General features: G+C 30.3%; 1 protein-coding gene across 1 annotated transcript in view; it reads right to left on the bottom strand.

The window, feature by feature from the left end:
* LOC129915442 (probable serine/threonine-protein kinase DDB_G0282963) overlaps positions 1-17,538 on the bottom strand; it is an 83,439-nt gene extending 65,901 nt beyond the window's left edge. Inside the window, exon 1 of the mRNA XM_055994987.1 lies at positions 17,240-17,538. The gene's annotated coding sequence lies outside the window, so the exon portion shown is untranslated. The remainder of the gene's footprint in view (positions 1-17,239) is intronic.
* Between the last annotated feature and the right edge of the window lie 598 nt (positions 17,539-18,136).

The following is an 18,136-nucleotide window of genomic DNA, read 5'->3' as shown; positions in this document are numbered from 1 at the left end:
GCCAAAGTTAAGATTTAATACAGAAAAATTGAAACAAAACAAGTATTATGAGTTCGAAACTTTACAAAACATTTTCGACCATTTTAGGGCCAAAATCTGTCTTTGAACACATAAAATACTTACTCTTTGTGAAACCATAGTTAAAAATTCCCGTTTTATATACAATTTTTAAAGACCTAAAGAAATCATTTATTTTTATTAAAATACTATCTTCCAACATTGTTCTTTATAAATTCAATGTCAATTTACAAACTTTTCTGACATTTCAACCTTGACTTTTGACATTAAAGCAATTATAAGTCTGAACATCACCAAAAAAAAAAAAAACTTATTGTCAATGACATAGACGCCACAATCTAACATCTTTTTCGTTATAATTTTCCTTTTTTTTTCATATTTTCAATTTAATTAAAAAAAAAAAAGAAAAATAAAAATAATAATGCTCATGCTCATAGTGATACATACACACACAAAAAAAAAGAGGACGAAAATTCAAAGTCAATTACACAGTCTCTGCTGACAAATGAGAGGGCCTTTCATCTTCCTAAAGCCTATACACCATAGTGATAATGTGATGCTTGATGATGACCATGGGGTCAGGTAACCTCCTACATATACTGTACGTATCTAGGACAACATAAGTATATGATAGTGTGCTTGGTACGTAGGTACTATAGGGTTAATGTTGAATATATATACAATGTAGTATGTGATGACTTACTCTTTTATTATCCTTTACAAACGAACAATAGTCAAACTATATACATTAAACAGTAGAACAAGTTAAAAAAATGTAAGAAGAAAGTAAGGACAAAAAACTAAAAACACAATAACCCATTCATGTGAATGTGAAGCCTTCGTCGTCATAAGTTGGTTGGTTAGTTCGTCGTAGGTTGGTTTTGAGTGCGGCACATCGAATGTCAATAGCAGTGTGACTACTTAAGCCTGTAGAGAGCATTTAAGTTGAGGCCAGCCTCAGCTAAATGAAAAACTCGTGTTGTACATCTATTGATTTTGCGGCAAGAGCAACTAACCATCATGGAAAATATACTTTCGTTTCATGTTAAAGCTGCAAAAACATGCAGAGCTTTAATGTGATGTAAGCTTCTGTTTTCTTTTTTTTTTCAAATAAATGATGGAAAACAATGGCGTCAATGATTTCCTCTTATAAATCCTCTTGAAAATAGTAAAAGGAAAAAAATTGTTTTTAGAGGTGAGGGCTAAGAATGAAGATTGAATTTTTTTTTCAAATACACATACTGTATACCTACTCTAGCATGCTAGGTTAAAGCTTTAATGTCACTGTGGATACGTGTTGAGGTTGTAAAAACAGTCTTTTGAGACTTTAGAGTATAAAAAGATGTCGTAAAAGATAAACGGAAAACGAAACGAAACAATCTTTAAACGTTTCCTACACTTTTCGAATAAGTAATTAGGTGTTTTTTCAGATCAACAATGTCATGTTGAAGGTATAAAGAGGGTCAATTAGTTTGTGTGGAATAGAGGAAGTAAATCCCGATGATGTTTGAGATTTGAGTAAACGAAGACGTTCCTAAATCAAAAACATTGTTCACTAGGCCATATTGTTGTGGTTTGAACATTTTTGACCCAAATTGAAATTGACGGGATTTCTCCAAAGGGAAAAACTTTGCCAATATGCTCATGGCTAAGTAATCAGCAAATTTTGAAATGAATGTCAGCTTGGCAAGCGGTCAAATGGGAATGGCTTGCAGGAGATGTTCGAATGGTAAATCGTAAATACATTGAAGAGGGCACTAGGATACTTATTTTTTTTTTTTTTTTTCAAAACCAATGCCTACATGCAATCATTTTTGAATGCAATCTTTAATGACTTCAATCAAAAGACTGCAATCTTTGACTTGCATTTGAATCGTTTATTTCAGAAACAGCATAAGTCCGTTTTACCCAAAAATTTTTTTTTTGAAAATTTCTCATTTATGTATAGTTATTCATCTTCTGGAAAAAAAATTAAATATGTCAGACCCCCCAAAATACGAAAACTGAAAGGAAAGGGTTCAAAATATATGGAAAGATTTCACTCGGTGGTCGGTGACAACATTTTTGACTGTTAAATACATGACTTTTTACCAGTTTTAAATTATTTTGGCAGCAATCTTGACACGCACACCCTTTTGTTATACATCTTTAAAAAGGTAAGGAATTACTCTATCTATATCTATTAAATTCCTCAAAATTGAACTCAGGGTCCAAAAGTTATAGCCAGATTTCCTCGCTGTGACAGCTTGTTTAACTGTTGAATATATGACATTTTACCAGTTTTAAATTATTTTAGCAGCCATCATGAGACGCAAGCCTTTAAATCATACAACAATAAAAAGGAAAAGATTAACTCTATCTACTGATATTTTATTCATTAAAATCAGAAGCAGAGTTCAAAAGTAATAGCTAGATAAAAACAAAAGTTTTACCAAAAAAAATTCGTTTATTTCAGAAACGACATAAGTCCAGCGACTTAAAACCTTAAAAACCCGTTTAGACTTAAAAAAAAGTTTGTATTTTTAAGGTTTTTAAATGCGTCTTTAGCTAGAATATAACTCGGCATACTCTAAATTTGAAGTGTTGTGGAGTTTTAACATAAAAAACAGTTTTTTGTTGCTCCTGAAAAGTTAGTGCTCATGGACTTATGCTGTTTCTGAAGTAAACGATTTATTTGAGACTTAGACTTCAAATTTTGCAATCACCAATCATTTTTCGTGAAATGATTGCAATCTTTTTTTTACCAATCAATTGACTGCATTCAAATGATTGCAGTCTTTTGGGAATGCGTACAGTCTTTGCATTCTTTTTGCAGTCTTTGCATTCCTTGGCAGTCTTTTTGCATTCTTTTGCATTCATTTGCAATCCTTGGCAGTCTTTTGCAGTCTTTTGCATTCTTTTGCCACATCCATGACAAACGTAAGGATTTCACAAAATTTTCATCATTTTTTTAGTTCAATAATGAATGTTTCTGCAGTGGCCGCCCGTTCTACTAATTTAGTTATCAAAATTAAATACTCTTATTTGATTTTAAGTAAAAATAGAAACCCCATACAAAAATGCCTTGTAGTTTTCGAGAAATTAAAAAAAAAACTACTTTTTTCTGCGAAAACTACAAGTTTCAGTTGTAACTGATAAACTAACAAACTAATACACTAACTAATAAACTAGCAATGTAATAATATCTTGGAAACTTTCCACCTGCACATATTGGGACACATTCATAGTCGTTTTTAGACCCCAGTTAATCTTAGACTGGGGTTTTTACAAAGTTATTTGAATAGGGTAAACTCCAATCTTTCTTAGTAGCAACTTAGACAGCATATATGAATATGGCCTATTATGTAGTTCAGATGAAAAGATAAAAAAGGACACAATAATTCTATTGAATTCTTTAAAAATCACAAAATAGGATTTAAAAAGTCTTTTTTTTATTAACAACTGCTCTGTTACATGGTTTTTATTGTTTTTCATAAAAAAAAATTGAAATTGTATTTGGTTGGCAGCATTTTTTGTATTCTTCATATTAATATCCTTATATCCAAAGTACAAAAATTCATCTTGGTCATGCACAAGATTTTTGACGCAAAAAAACATGAGAGCACAAATGTGCATCACCGTGTCGATCAAGGGTTTGAAAAACTAAGAAAAGTGGTTAACTGTTGAGTTAATGAACAAATTTAAAAAGATTTTAAAAATCTTCGGGTCACTATGGCGTATGCGTAATATTTTTTTTTATAACAAAACTCAAATAATTAACATACATTTTTATTGATACTCTATACCACACAATGCTTGATTACCTAACCTTACAGGAGAAAGAGGTTGTATTTATACGGGCCTAGTTCTTCATATCGTTTTCATAATCACAAATCTTTTGTATGTAATTGTGATTCCCGTGGAAGAAGATTCTGACATTTCGGTAAAAAAAAAACTAGGCACTCTCATCACACGCACAATTCCATTTTCCATGACCTAATGCCTGAGGTTTGTATGCACATGCACATACTACAAACCAATTCTAAAAGAAATGTACAAGATTTGACCCAACACAAGTGAGGCCATCCCTACCTTGAAGGTATCCAATAAAGAGTCATCCATTTATAAAAAGACACAAGAGCATCAAAACAATAGGAAACAAATTAAAAGTACGAGAAATCTATTGTAACAGAACACCCCTTTCGAAAGCTGTCAACATATAGTGGCTGTCATCGATTTATTTCTGTGAAATTATAAGCTCATAAAATTCGATTCTTTTTTTATTGTTGAAGGTTATAAACAGAATTCTTGAATGAATTTATGTCATGATGATGAGAATTTATCACGTCATCATGTCTGTTTATTTATATTGGCTTAACACGTAAGAGAAAATACAATACTAATCGGCGTTAGCCAAGTGGACATTGGCTTGTAGTTATTGTTTTTGGAAAGTGCTTGTACGAGCTCAAAAACACCTTTTTTGAAAACAAAAATCTTATAGAAATTTGAGCTCCGTTAAAATAATCATGAATCCTCTGAGACATTAATTCTCTGTAATCACGATAAAATAGCAAATGTACGCACAACGCAAAAGTACATAATAGAAGGTTCGTAATTTTAAAGTTGGGTTAACCAACGAACATTCCCTGAACGTGAGTTTTCTTTAAATTAAAAAAAATATATATACCTAGTCTTGGAAAACTAATAATACAAAATGTATGAGAACATCGTTTGACAAGCACTTTAATTAACGTCCTACAACCTTTTGGTACAACACCCTCTCTAGAGGCTGCTGATGGTTGGATATTTACAGTTCACTCAAGGATATTCCACAACGGAATATTCTTCTCTTAATCTGAATTTCTGAGTTCATCTGTCTGTAAATGAGTGTATTTTTGAAACGACGACGATGATGACAAGATGTCGTCGGTGGGAGAAAAGGAGTGAAGATTCATACTACTAAAAAGAGAATGAAATGTCAACATGCAATGCTTCAATAAACCAAAAGCAGTTAAACAGGAGGCAACTCTATGCTCTATGCACCTGGAAACAGTTTTTTCTTCTTTTTGTTAGCTGTGTTTTTTTTTAAGAGTGTAGAGATGTGTCGAGGACGAGTGCAATTTCACGATTTACGTTACGTTCGTTGTCGGGAAAGCTATGCACTGTGCACATTTTTGCTGTGTGCTGTGTTTCATCGTTTGTGACACTTGACATTGTGTTTTCAAGAAAAAAAAAGTGCCGAACTATGAACTTTTAGAAGAAGACAACGCCTAAGCTGTTTTTTATCTTTGCTCACTTATAATATAGAAGAAGGCCTATTTGCAGTCAAATTCAATTCTGGCTTGAAAGTGGCAGAAAACCAGTGAAATTTATAACTCTGTCTAAATACTATTGGTCCTGATTTGCAAATGTGATGAAAATCGCAATATGAGCTATGAAATGCGTTTTTCATGCCATTCGCGGTCCAAAGTGCGTTGTAAGATCAATGTTTTGAAAATTTAATGAGACGATCCCTTAATTCGGTGTTATGTTCTAAAATAAAATTGTGGGCAAGTATTGGCTAAAAAAAATAAATTACTGTTGTAGTCCTTTAAATTATCTACAATTTAAAAAAAAAAAATTAGCTTTCTACGACCCACACGAGCCGAGAAATTAATTTTTTAAAAAAGTTCCAAATGCCCAACGAAAAACATGAGACAAATCCTCTTATAACAAGAAACAATGAAAACAACCCCTCTCACTGAGAACTATTGTTCGACTTATAAACAAGGTAAATTTTTTTAAATTTTCTTACGGAATGATGCTTTCTTAAAATTATAATAACTCGGCTCGTGTGGGTCGTAGAGAGCTAATTTTTTTTTTAAATTGTAGATAATTTAAAGGACTACAACAGTAATTTATTTTTTTTAGCCAATACTTGCACCGTTACAAAATAATAAGGCAAGAGTTTGCTAAACAAAAAAACGTTTTGACTTGATATTACTTATTTTGTATTTGTTTCAACAAAAATAATGTGCACCAAATCGATAGAAAATGTTGTAACGAACAATTAATAGCTTTATTTTTTGTCGTAGGACACTCTGAAGCCGAGTTATTCCCAAAAAACGATATTTTTGGGTGTTTTCGCACCGGTTTTGCATGCGTTCATTTATCAATTGCTCGGCCATCTTTGGTGATAAAGATCTGATTTTTTCTGTAAAATGCAGGACATAAATAGGGCTACAAAATAGATTAGAAAAATGTCAATCATGATATAAGCTTTTTTCGAAATAATGACAAAAATGTGTTTTTTAACAACAAGAATTTGACTTTAAATGGCTGCCATTTTGTATTTACTCATTCAAATACAATGAAATTACATACAACGATAGAAAATATTATAAGGAAGAGAATGTATGTTTATTTTTTGGTCTACGACAATCTGGAGCAAAGATATTAGCTTAGAAGTAAAATATCCCAAAAAAAGCATTTTTGTGAATAACTCCGCTAAAAAGAATGATCAGGTGGTGAGAAATTGGGTTTAAGCCTTTTAAATATACCCCTATCGATCCATGAAATAAAAACTGACAGTGCCTCTGTGCGCAAGGTCAAATGACGCTTTGACTGGAGTATTTTAGAGGTGCTTACCGGTACATCTGTACTATTTTCTTGAGAGCTCTAAAACAAAAATATCCTAAATTGCTTGTCAGAACCTTTAAAATTTTTCCAAAATTTTTGTACATGCCCAAGTTTGTAGAAACCATAATCAACAACAAAAACCATAAGAGTCGGAGTTACACTAGAATCGAAACTACTACCATCCCTTTTCAGCATCTTTACTTAGGGCCAACCCTAGCTTGAGATGGCAGAGACCTTCATTTTGCTGATGATTGTCTGGTATAAGTGACAAAAGAGTCGAAGTCACTACATGGTTGGCAGGCTAAATGACAAATTTTCAGCTTTTAAATTAGAATGTCCAATAATGTTTTTCCCAGCCTACTCATATTCAGGGGCGTACACACCATTAGGGCAAGCGAGGCGGTGTCCCGGGGCCTCCGACACCTCAGGGCCCTGACTATAGACAATGCAGAAAAGGCAAATTTTTATAAAAGTAACGAAGCAAAAAGATAAGATATTTGACATACATAAATCACTTCGGACACAAGAGAGAAAAATTATATTCTTCAGTGTAATGCATAATGAATTGATTGCCCGCCACTCATGTGATATTTCATCAAAATAAAAAACATTACCTTAGCGGACCCAAAAAAATAAATAGGTTTTTTGAAAGAAACATTATATTATATATATTATCTTAGGGCGCCAAAAAATGTAATATAAATGAATAATCTTAGCAACCAACAAATGATACATCAAGGGCCTCGAAACAAAAAAAGTATAGGGCGTATGCGTACTTTTTTATTTGTTCTTATTTTCTATATCTATATCAAAGCGGCCCCAAAATTTAGTCTTGCCCCGGGCCCCGGGGACTCAACGTACGCCTCTGCTCATATTAATTGGAAAACTGCCGTGTTTTTTTTTTTTTTTTTGGCCTGAGCATTCTAAGTTAATAAAACATTTCAAGCTCTTCCCGCCAAATTATTGGAAGCACCATATTATTTATATTTTTTTCTTGCGAGGAATTAACAAAGCGTCTAGGACTTAGGAATATTATTATCATCAATAAGTACATCTGTGTTTGTACTCAGTTGAAAATTTTAGGTCCCTTCATTTCATAAAAACTAGTTTATTTAGAGGTAAGGTATTGTCACATGGCCTTTCCCTTGGAAGAAGAATCATCGCGCCGCATCAAAAATGTATAATAATTTATTATGTTTGACATGTAAGATAAGTGGCTTTCATCGATTTGTAATTGGGAACCCTGCCAATATTCAGGACATATAAACAGTTTTGACGTCAGAGAAGGTAAACATAGATTGATCTAATCTTGAAATTTTTCCAGAGAAAGAGCAATTTTTTTTTTTCTTTGAAAACGGGAGGCTTTAAATTTCTGTTATAAAGAATGTATGTACATTAAGGTGGTCCTTATATTGCTTTTTGCCGAAATTCCACGGTGTATGGACTTCAATTAGTTCTAACTAAGAAAAAAAAAATCTCTAATTTTTGCGAATTTTTATTTCAACTGCTTAGTCTCCGGGTACAATCCGGAAAAACCCATACAAAACTAAATAAAATGCACGACTGGGGTCGCACGTACTTGCTCTTATGCTTAAAGTTACTTCAATGTTACAGATTTTTATTCAAGAAAATTAGGGAAAATTAAAAAAAAAAAATTTGTTTTTATATTTAAATAAACACCGTTTTAAATGATCTTTTACAAAAAACCAAGTATGCCATTTTATTTCTTGTATAACAAGGAATATTTAGAAAAAAAAATTTCCGAAATCATTAGAGCTGTTTTTTAAAAAAATAATTTTGTATATATAAAAATTTTCTAATATTTTTTAAAAACAGATTTTGGTATGCCATTTTGAAGAAATAATTAATTTACACATAAATACGAAATTTAAAAATTTTTCATAAAGCCTTTTTCAAAGAATTGATTTTTCAAAAAAAAATTTTGAAATATTTTTTAAAAAACCAAAAATGCGTTTTTTGAAAATTTTCTAAAATTTTAATATTATCTTTACTTACACACTTTTGTATAAAAATTTTCATTTAAGAGCCAATTTTTCAATCATCTAATAAACAGTCAGTTAACTGTTCGACGAATAAAGTTATTAGGCTCATAAACAATCAGATAAAAACATTGAATTTTTCAACCAAGAATAATTTATTCTACAGAATAACAAAAAAAAATTGTCAAATTAAAAATATTTAAAATTAAACGTCATTTTTATTCATGATTGTTTTTGTTTTCTTGTTTTCCACTGTATTTTTTTCAAAATTCTTTCAAAACAGCTTTGACAACTGACACAATATTTTTATTGAGATTATTCCTTAGAATAATTTTATTCGTCTCTGAAAGAAGCAGATAGATTTATTCTTAGAAATAAGCTATATCTGCCTGTTGAAAAATTGATTTTTTCTCTATCCTTAGGAATAAGTACTAACTGACTGTTTAACTGACTATTGAAAAATTGGCCCTAAATCGGGTTAATTTTGTACGAGATATTCAGAAACGAAAAAAACCATTCTATGACAGGTGCCGTTAATAACGGTACAAAAAATATTTTTTTTATTTAAAAAGTTGGCCCTTATGTGTAGTATTACACACAAAAATTTTAATCAAAATCGTTAGAGCCGTTTTTGAAAAAAATTAACTTTTCTATTTCCGTTATATGGCAGATACCGTTAGTTTTGGTCATAAAAAAAAATTTCAATTTCCCCTCTAGGGAATCACCAAAAACTGCTAACTACCAAGTTTGAAGAAAATCACTTCACTCGTTTAGGCTACAGCTCCAGATAGAGACAGACGGACAGACAGACAGACAGACAGACAGACAGACAGACAGAATTGCCGGACCCACTTTTTTGGCATTCTCCATCATCGTAATGTCATGTAAAATTGTTATCTCGAGTTCGATTTTTTTTACGAATCCTAAACTTGCCCTATAGTACCTATATCGCAAGTAAAAATTCTCTTGTCCGCATTAAAAAATACCTTGAAATCATGTATCATATGTGTATATAAATACCATTGTCTATTTTTGCTAATTTTGAAAATCTCCATTTCGCACTTTGACCTTGAAAATAGCGACTTGCGGACATAAGATTTTTCTAAACTTTTGAATGCAAAACGAAGTTTTTGAGCAAAAAACATTCTATTAGCATTAATTCCGACGTTAACCCGTTTTTCACCTTATTTGACTCTGTTACTGTCATTAAAATTTAAAAAAATTTGGAATGGATATTTGACTGCGTTTCCTTTTGATTAGAAAAGCAAATGATGTTCTGATCGATTGGAAGTCACCCAAAGAATTTTCTTGAGAAAAAAAGTTTAATTGAGCAAGATATTTTTCGTAAATTCATTTTGCAGAACAACTGATTCTATTAAGTCTAAAAATGAATAGTTTCATTTATTTGTGTTCAAATTTTACACGATTCCAATTACAGATTTTAAATATCTTCGGCTGGATTTCAAAAACGAAAACTGAAAGAAAAAATCAGAAAATTTAATTTTCAAATTAAAGTTTGTCTGCAGATAGACTTTTGACTATAACATCCCCATAATAGTACTCGCTCTTGCAGTGACACAACCTCTCAAAACATAGAACGAAACAGGAAGAAACAAATTTTAATGAAATATGAAAAGTTTTCCCAAATGTTGCCTCAAGCAACAGCAATCATCTCTGAAATTATTATGAGAAAAATAAAAAAAAAAAAAAAAAAACTTAATTGTACTTTGAACTTGTGAATCAAATAAAAAAAGAATGCAAACTCAGACAATTAAAAGTATCCATTGTCCTTTTCCTTTATATAGTAGAAATAGCTCCAAAATAATGGGGACCCACAATATTCCAATTCCAGGATGAGGTAACTTTTATGTTTATAAGTTGTTTATATGTTTTTGATAAGTTTTCTTTGCTATTTGTTGGAATTTAGTTTTTTTTTTTCGTTCTTTTATGAGGTTTTAATTTTGATAGAGAGTTTCGATTTTTTTTTTATAAGAGAAAAAAAAATCAATGTAGTGCAAAAGCAAACACAGGGGGTCCTTAAAAACGCAGTTTATAACTGAAAAAAAAAAAATAAAATTGATGTCTCTTTATTAAAAAGCAGACAAAATAATACAGTTATAATATCAAAAATATTTTTCAATGTTTCAAAAATTTTCTTCGATATTTACTATATTTATTATTTAGTTTTTGAAACTTTTTGGATGATGAACAACTATAATTTAAATCAATAATAAAATACAGGATTTTGAATGCTTTATAGAAAGAACAAGCAAAATATTTCCAAAAATAAAAAAACAAACCAAATTATTATTAATTAAAATAGATATTAATTAAGTACCTATATAATTTTCTTGTACACCCTGTACCCGATTTAATATGACCTAAATAATGCGCGAAGTTCAGTGCAACGTGAATAAAAAACCATAAATCGCTTTTGAATAAAATGAGATTTCTTTTGACTAGATGCTTACAACGCAACCTGAAAGGATGCAGTCGAGTCCTTTTCACATTGAATTTAATATGGATTAATGTTTGCGTTAAGAGGGTACCTAGGTACTGCTACTGCCATAGATATTTCAGATACCTAAGTAGGAATCCGTGTAGGTTTGTGAATGAACAGAACCATAGGTTACAATTTAATCGTTTGTTTTGAAAAGGGGTTAGGTTTACTTAAGTTTAGTTTTTTTTACGAGTTAACTCAGTTAACCCGGCACCAGTTATTTAGTGAAAAGTTAACTGGATTCTATTTTACTGTCAAAAAAAACTATCAAAAGTCGATCTTGATAGTTTTTACTTGCGATATAGGTACTATAAATCAAGTTTAAAAAATTCCCAGGTAAGTTTTATAACAAGGCCCATCTTTTAATGAAATTTTTTTTTTCGAAAATCATTATTAACGGTACCTGCCATAGAACCGTTTTTTTTAAATCCGAATTTCTCTGAAACTACTGATTCGATTTTAACGAAACTTTTTGTTAAGAAGCATTTATATGATTTTAGTATAAGCCAAAAATAAAATTTCGAAAAAAATAATTTTTGGATTTTTAAAAAAAATTTGAAAATTTTTTTTTGAAAAATCAAATTTTCGAAAACGGGACAGTTAATTTTTTTGAAATTTTGTTTTTGATGTTAATTAGTGATTTCTACAAAATAGCATACCAATTTTATTTTAAAACTTTTGATTTCAGATTTTATTCTATTTTTTTTTTTTAAACGAATTTTATTTTTCTTCTTCCTTCAAGAGATTTTTTGTCCCTTAGACTGAATCTATAAAGTGATTTATTTTACATGTTTCTATTGGTAAAAAATATCTGTTTTTGCTACTACGTTATAAAAGGTTCTGTCTTTTGAGTTTTTCTTCAGCGATATTTAATAGGTTAAGGCTTTTGGGTCTCCAACCAACAGGGTTAAAAAAATTTATAAATAAATGCTTTACTGAAAAAAAAAGACAATATCATTTTAACATTTTTTAAATATTTATCAAATTAAATATCTTATCAATTCAGCAGAAAATGCTGGAAAAATGTGTTTTATGATAATTAAAATATAAGAACAATGGTGCAAAATTTTAACAGATTAAGTAAATTGCTAAATGCATTTTAGTAAGTTTACTAAGCCAAAAGGCATACGAATCAGGAAGATATTTTAATATCAATTTAAAAAAAAAATTTTTTGACATTATAATTTATCAATTTATCTTTGTGTATTTTTCGAAGTAAAATGTATGAATTACTGAGAAACTTTAATCGGCAGTAAGATTTTAATTCACAAAATTTGGGAAGGAAATAATAAAACAATTACATATATCACGTATAATAGAGAAAATAATATCACCATTATTATATTTATAAAGAATATTTACTTTTGGTAATGTTTTGTTTCATTTTAATGAAAAAAGAAAGAAAATACTCAAATTAATAAAAAGAAAAAAATAAGAAATATCATTCATTATAATAAACTGAAACGTAAAATTTAAAGCGTTTTATTCGCACAAAACTAATAGTTTTGTGTGAATAAAACTTTTCAGAATGATTCCGGACGCTTCCAGACTTCCAATCGAAAACGCCATTAGTGAATATTTAAATTGTCAAAGTGAAATTTTTATTTTCAACCTAGAATTAAAAAATATCATGATCATGTGATAATCATATCAAAATTGATATGGGGATGTGGTCATATTTTAAGCGAACGCTATGCTGGATTAGGATTATTTTGATTCGTTCGATAATATAAAGCATTGGTAGGCTAAAAATTAAGCTGTGTTATAGAGTTTTGCATGGATTTAAAATCCAAATAATTTTTTTATTTTGACAAAACCGAGAATAGATAAGAATATAATAAACCTTGTCTGAAGGCAAATTAAATATTTAAGCAAGCTTAGGTTACTTAAAATAACCTTCGAAAATCAATTTGAGAAAATCTAATAAATATAACTGAAAATGTTTTATATTTTAAACCGCTGATAAATACCTGAAAGCTGACGTAATCAGAGCCGAATATTGTAAAGAATATTACCTTAGTAACAATTTAGCTTTCATAAGGGTCAATGCAATGCAATTGCATAGGACTTTCCATCGCAGGTAATCCACAAGTTAATAGTTTGTGACAAACAGCTTAAAATGGCCTTACGGAGGTGTTCCTGCAGACGGTTTATCTAATACACAAACCGGATTACTTGCGTAGGATGTTATAATAAGGCCTTATAGAAGTTGTTGAAGGTGTTGTAGAAAATGTTGAATTTATGCATTAAAAAAAGAATTTATTGAATTTTATTTAATTTTTTTTATTTTGTTTTGATTTTTTTCTGTTTTGCATTTTCTATATATTATTTTATCTATTTTAATTTTTTCCTATTTTGTTTTTCAACCTTTTTTGGTTGTTCTGAAATGATGAGAATATTATTCTAATTGAAAAAGAACGCATTTTTTTTATTTTCATCACATGGCCCGGCCAGGAATCGATCCCACGTACCTCTGCATACCAAGCCAGCACCTTACCAGTAGACCATGCTCGAATATTAAAGATGAGTGGAATATTGGGAGCTAATTGAAACCTCACATTGAAATGCAATGTTTTTTTCTAATGCATTACAAACATTGCATATCTACAGGATAAAAACTTTGCATACTTACAAGAACCTCTTGGAACAGGTCTTATAGAGGCCTTCTGTTCTGTATTTTAAAGACAGGATGGTCTTAATTGGTCAGACTTAAGTCTAAACCCCAAACAAAAGCAAACGAATCACAACATTTTTGTTTGGTTATTCTTAGAACTCTTCGGAACTGTTCGGTTCGAAATGCAAAACGAACAAACTTTAATATTTTTAATTCAAATATCACATTTTCAAATTTATGTCTACTTTAAAAACTTTTGTAAAAAAACATTTGGCATGACCCCCCCCCAAGAAGAAATCCTGTATACGCCCCTGCAAGAAATAGCACAGAAGTTGTCGGAATATATGAAAGTTATAGAGGCGGATATTTTAGACCCTAAAAAATTTCCATTATGTTCATACGGTCTTAAACTTTGTTTCGCCCGGCAATTAAATCATTTTAGTCTTTCCTCAAATATGTATGTAGGTAGATGGTTCTCTAGTTTAGTTTTAGCCGAGCTAAAATTTACTAAATAATTTTAGCCGACTTTGTGTGTTCATTTTTTATGTCACGATTTAGTTCACGGAATAAAAATGTAGAAAAACGATAACAAAAATAAAAGCTACCCAGTTGTACAAATATTTAATCCGTGGTTCAGCAACTTTTATCTTTTGAACTCGGTGGTAAAATTGATTTTTAGCACTGGTTCTAGGTCCATATATGTTGAAATAGCTAAATCCATCCTTGAACCAAAGTTGATCCACTGCTAACCCGCCGAAATCAACAAGTCAAATTCCTGATCCGAGGCTGAACCACGTTTGTACAACTGGCCCTTAGAGTTAACTTGGTTTCTTAAAAGGTAAGGCCACTCTAGGTAATTTTTTTTAAATTGAAAGATAGGTGGTAAAAACAAAAATCTTCTTTTATGTTATTAATCATAAATCATATAAAGTGTTCTGTGAAAAGAAAGTAGCTCAACGGCACGCAGTCCAGTTATATCTGTTTTGAATATTTTCACTTGAAATTTGAAAAACATCATTTCGCACTGTAAAACGCACGGGATTTTGGAAGTATTACAATTTTGGATATTGGTACGCATTTGAAATAACTATTCGGTGTTTTTTTTTTTGGGTACTAAAAAAATTAAAAACTTTTAATTGTTACGTATTAATTCGTACGTATTTTCTGTGCACCAAATTTCAAATGGAAATACCTTAAATAGCTTGAGCTATACAGCGTGTCGTTTTTACAAATTGAATTTAACTTTAGAGAAGCAATTTTGTCACATTTTGTATGAACATTTTGAAAGATAGTCTTAAATACTTTTAAAAAAGTTTAAAAAAAAAATTCTAAAAAACATTCCCTTTTCCACCACTTAGAGTTACCTAATCCCTTAACAAACGAAAATCTTCATTAACCTCAGGCAATTTGAAATTTTTCCGTCCCTTACAGAAAATTGTACTGATCATCATTTTTCAAAAGTCTGCCTCGTTTGGAAAAGATTCAAAGTAGTTATAACGCCCCCAAAAACAACAAAATGGAGCAATTTAAAAAAAAAAAAGTTTTACAAGAACTTTTAGACCTACAATAGTTTTGCATAGATACAAACGATTATAACGAACATTTTAACAAAAACGATAAAGTTGAAAAGTGGCCTAGTACCTACTTATTTTTGAACAACTCAGGCTCAGATTTCAAAAACTTTCATTAAATAATAATAACAAAACAATTATAAATTTAATTACATAAATTGTTGTCCTCTATTATTCTCTAATTCAAAAACCTATGTAGGACCGCAAAATTTTGACCATCAAAATAGCTTTAGTTTGTTCTTCCTACCAACAATATGATTGTCAATATTTATAAAACGTTTTGATTGGGCGCTAACATTGTGGTAGTCACAAGTACCAAAAATATAATTTTCCGACTTTTCCTCAAAAAAGCTCTTTTATGTACATATTTACATTTCTCTCATCACAACTATTTAAATTGTGATGTAACTTATAAATATATACCTCATATCTCTTCCGGCTTTTTTTAAGCTTCATCAGCATCATCATCAACATCTGCAGAATCATAACTATCGCATATACCTATTTCAACCTGGACCTACCTCACACAGAAAAACAGAAACCGAAAAATCTACCTACAATTGCTCTAATTTCAATTTTATATTTAGTAAATGAAAGAGCTTTCAACAATAAAATTAGGTTAACTTCCGCTTATCTATCCTCTACAAACACTACTCTATTTATTATATTCTATAGCAATACAAAATAACGACATTGGAATTGGAAGCAACTTCCTTCTTCTTGCAATCTTATTGATTGATCACAAATATTTTCCATCAATCATTTAAGACTAATGGCTAGCCAGAGAGAAATGTAATAAAATTAATGGTGATTGATTTTTCTCCCGACCCGACTTATATATATTATTGTATCATTCTATCGCTACCATTCACCACATTGTTAGCTTTTTTTATTTGTTTCACTCCTTGTTTCAATTTAAAGTCTTGGTTTGTATTTGTGTGAAACTAATAGCTTTTCTATTGTCTCTCTTAAATACAAACAAAAAAAAAAAACACCGGGAACTACTGATATCCTCGCAATGAAGATACAAAGGATACCTACGTTAAAATATATATAATATATACCAACGACGAGTAACTCAATTTAAATTCATCCCTCTGCGCCTTCACTCTTAAACTATGTGTGGGAGGAGTTGGAAAAAGCATCTTTGTCTATCGAAATTCAAAACCATTTACGAGAATATCTATATCGTATTTTTTTAGATACGGATGAATAAATAAACTTTAAAAATGTCAAACATTCTAGATTAGTGGAGGTTTTTAAATTCTTTGAAATCTCCTACCGCACTTGTAAATCTTCTAAGAATATAAGACGAGCACATTATTTGAAGCCCACAATCCAATGCACTCTCATTCCTTCATAGCGAGCGGTGACGATTGTCCTGACGCATTCACAGAATATGACTCAAAGAAGAGTCCTTACAAAGGTTTTTGTGTATTTTTTCAAAGTAAAAAAATGAAAACATTATTTTTTTTTATTTCTATTCACTTTTTTTTAAGAATGAAAAATGTTTTTTTACGAAAAAGGACTCGTGTTCCGCAGGACTCCCTACCTACCTTTGTTGACTTTCTTTTTCCACCCGGAAGGGGGTGTTAGTATAGAAGCAAAGTGTGCGTGTGCATGAGAATAATGACGATGACGAACCAGAAATACAAAAAAAAAAAAAAAAAAAACAGCCAAAATCGATAAACGAACTGCCTTCTTTTCGTCCCAAATGGGAGAGGACATTTTCGAAGGTTTGAATTGTGAGTCTTTTTATAACTTTTAGATACTAACAGAATTTCTTAAAGCTTATAACTTTTTTTTCCATTTTTTTCTACACAAAAATAGATTACCTAATTTAAAATAAGAAAAAAAAAATCTAGTCACATATAAACAAATCAATTTATAGGTATAATGTCCTTGTACAGTCTCAAGAAATTAATATTTTTTTTTTTACCTTAATTTTTTTTTTCTACGACTTGAGAAGGCGATGAAGGTTGTTTGTTTGATTAAAAATGAACACCGGATTTTATTTTTTAATGTTCGTAGGGTTTAAAATTTGGACCCAATAAATTTGTTGGTTTAAAATTAATTTCTATTAAAACACTAAGGGGGTATCTATATTTGATTAAAGGGTTTTTTTTTAGTATTCTCTTTCTTTTTTTTTTTTGTTGAAACGGTTTAGCCTATGATTTAACACTGGTATGATTAACTATACTGTCAAGTTGTGGAAACGGACTGACCATCACTATTTAAACATGAAAAATTGTATGAACCTTTTTGTGTTGAGTTATTTTTGGTCTAAAGGGATGGACTGTGTTCTGGATTCCAAATTAGTATGAAAATGGATTGTTTATTAGTGCGCAGGTTTTTCAATGCAGGAGGTGTGTTTGTAAAGGGAGACATTTTTTTTTTTTTAAGTTTGACACAAAGAAGGACTGTTTGATAAACATTTTTTTAAATATTTTTTAATGAATTAAAACTTTCTTTAAAGTTTTATATTTTATTTATAAAAAAAAAAACATGTCGTCGGTGAAACCAGAAAAGTGTGTAACTCCATTATACCAAATTTTATAGGAGAGCAAAAAAACAAAATCGTTTTGAAGGCATTTGTATGAGTTTTCATTTTCTAATTTGCTAATAAAATAAAAACTATGAACTTATAAGGGGATTCTGAGTTTAAGGAACGGTAGATATTAGGTTTGTCTAGCAGATGGCATTCAAATCTAATTTTCAGAAAATTTGGAGTTACACACTTTTCTGGTTTCACTAACGATGTGAACAATTTCTGAAAATCTATCTGTTTAAAAAAAAATAACAGTTTTCACTACAGTCTAAACTGTCTAAAATACGA

Source organism: Episyrphus balteatus, chromosome 1 (genome assembly GCF_945859705.1).
Source record: "Episyrphus balteatus chromosome 1, idEpiBalt1.1, whole genome shotgun sequence".
NCBI lineage: Eukaryota > Metazoa > Arthropoda > Insecta > Diptera > Syrphidae > Episyrphus > Episyrphus balteatus.
Note: the sequence above shows the minus strand (reverse complement) of the source record. Positions and strands in the feature narration are given on the sequence as shown.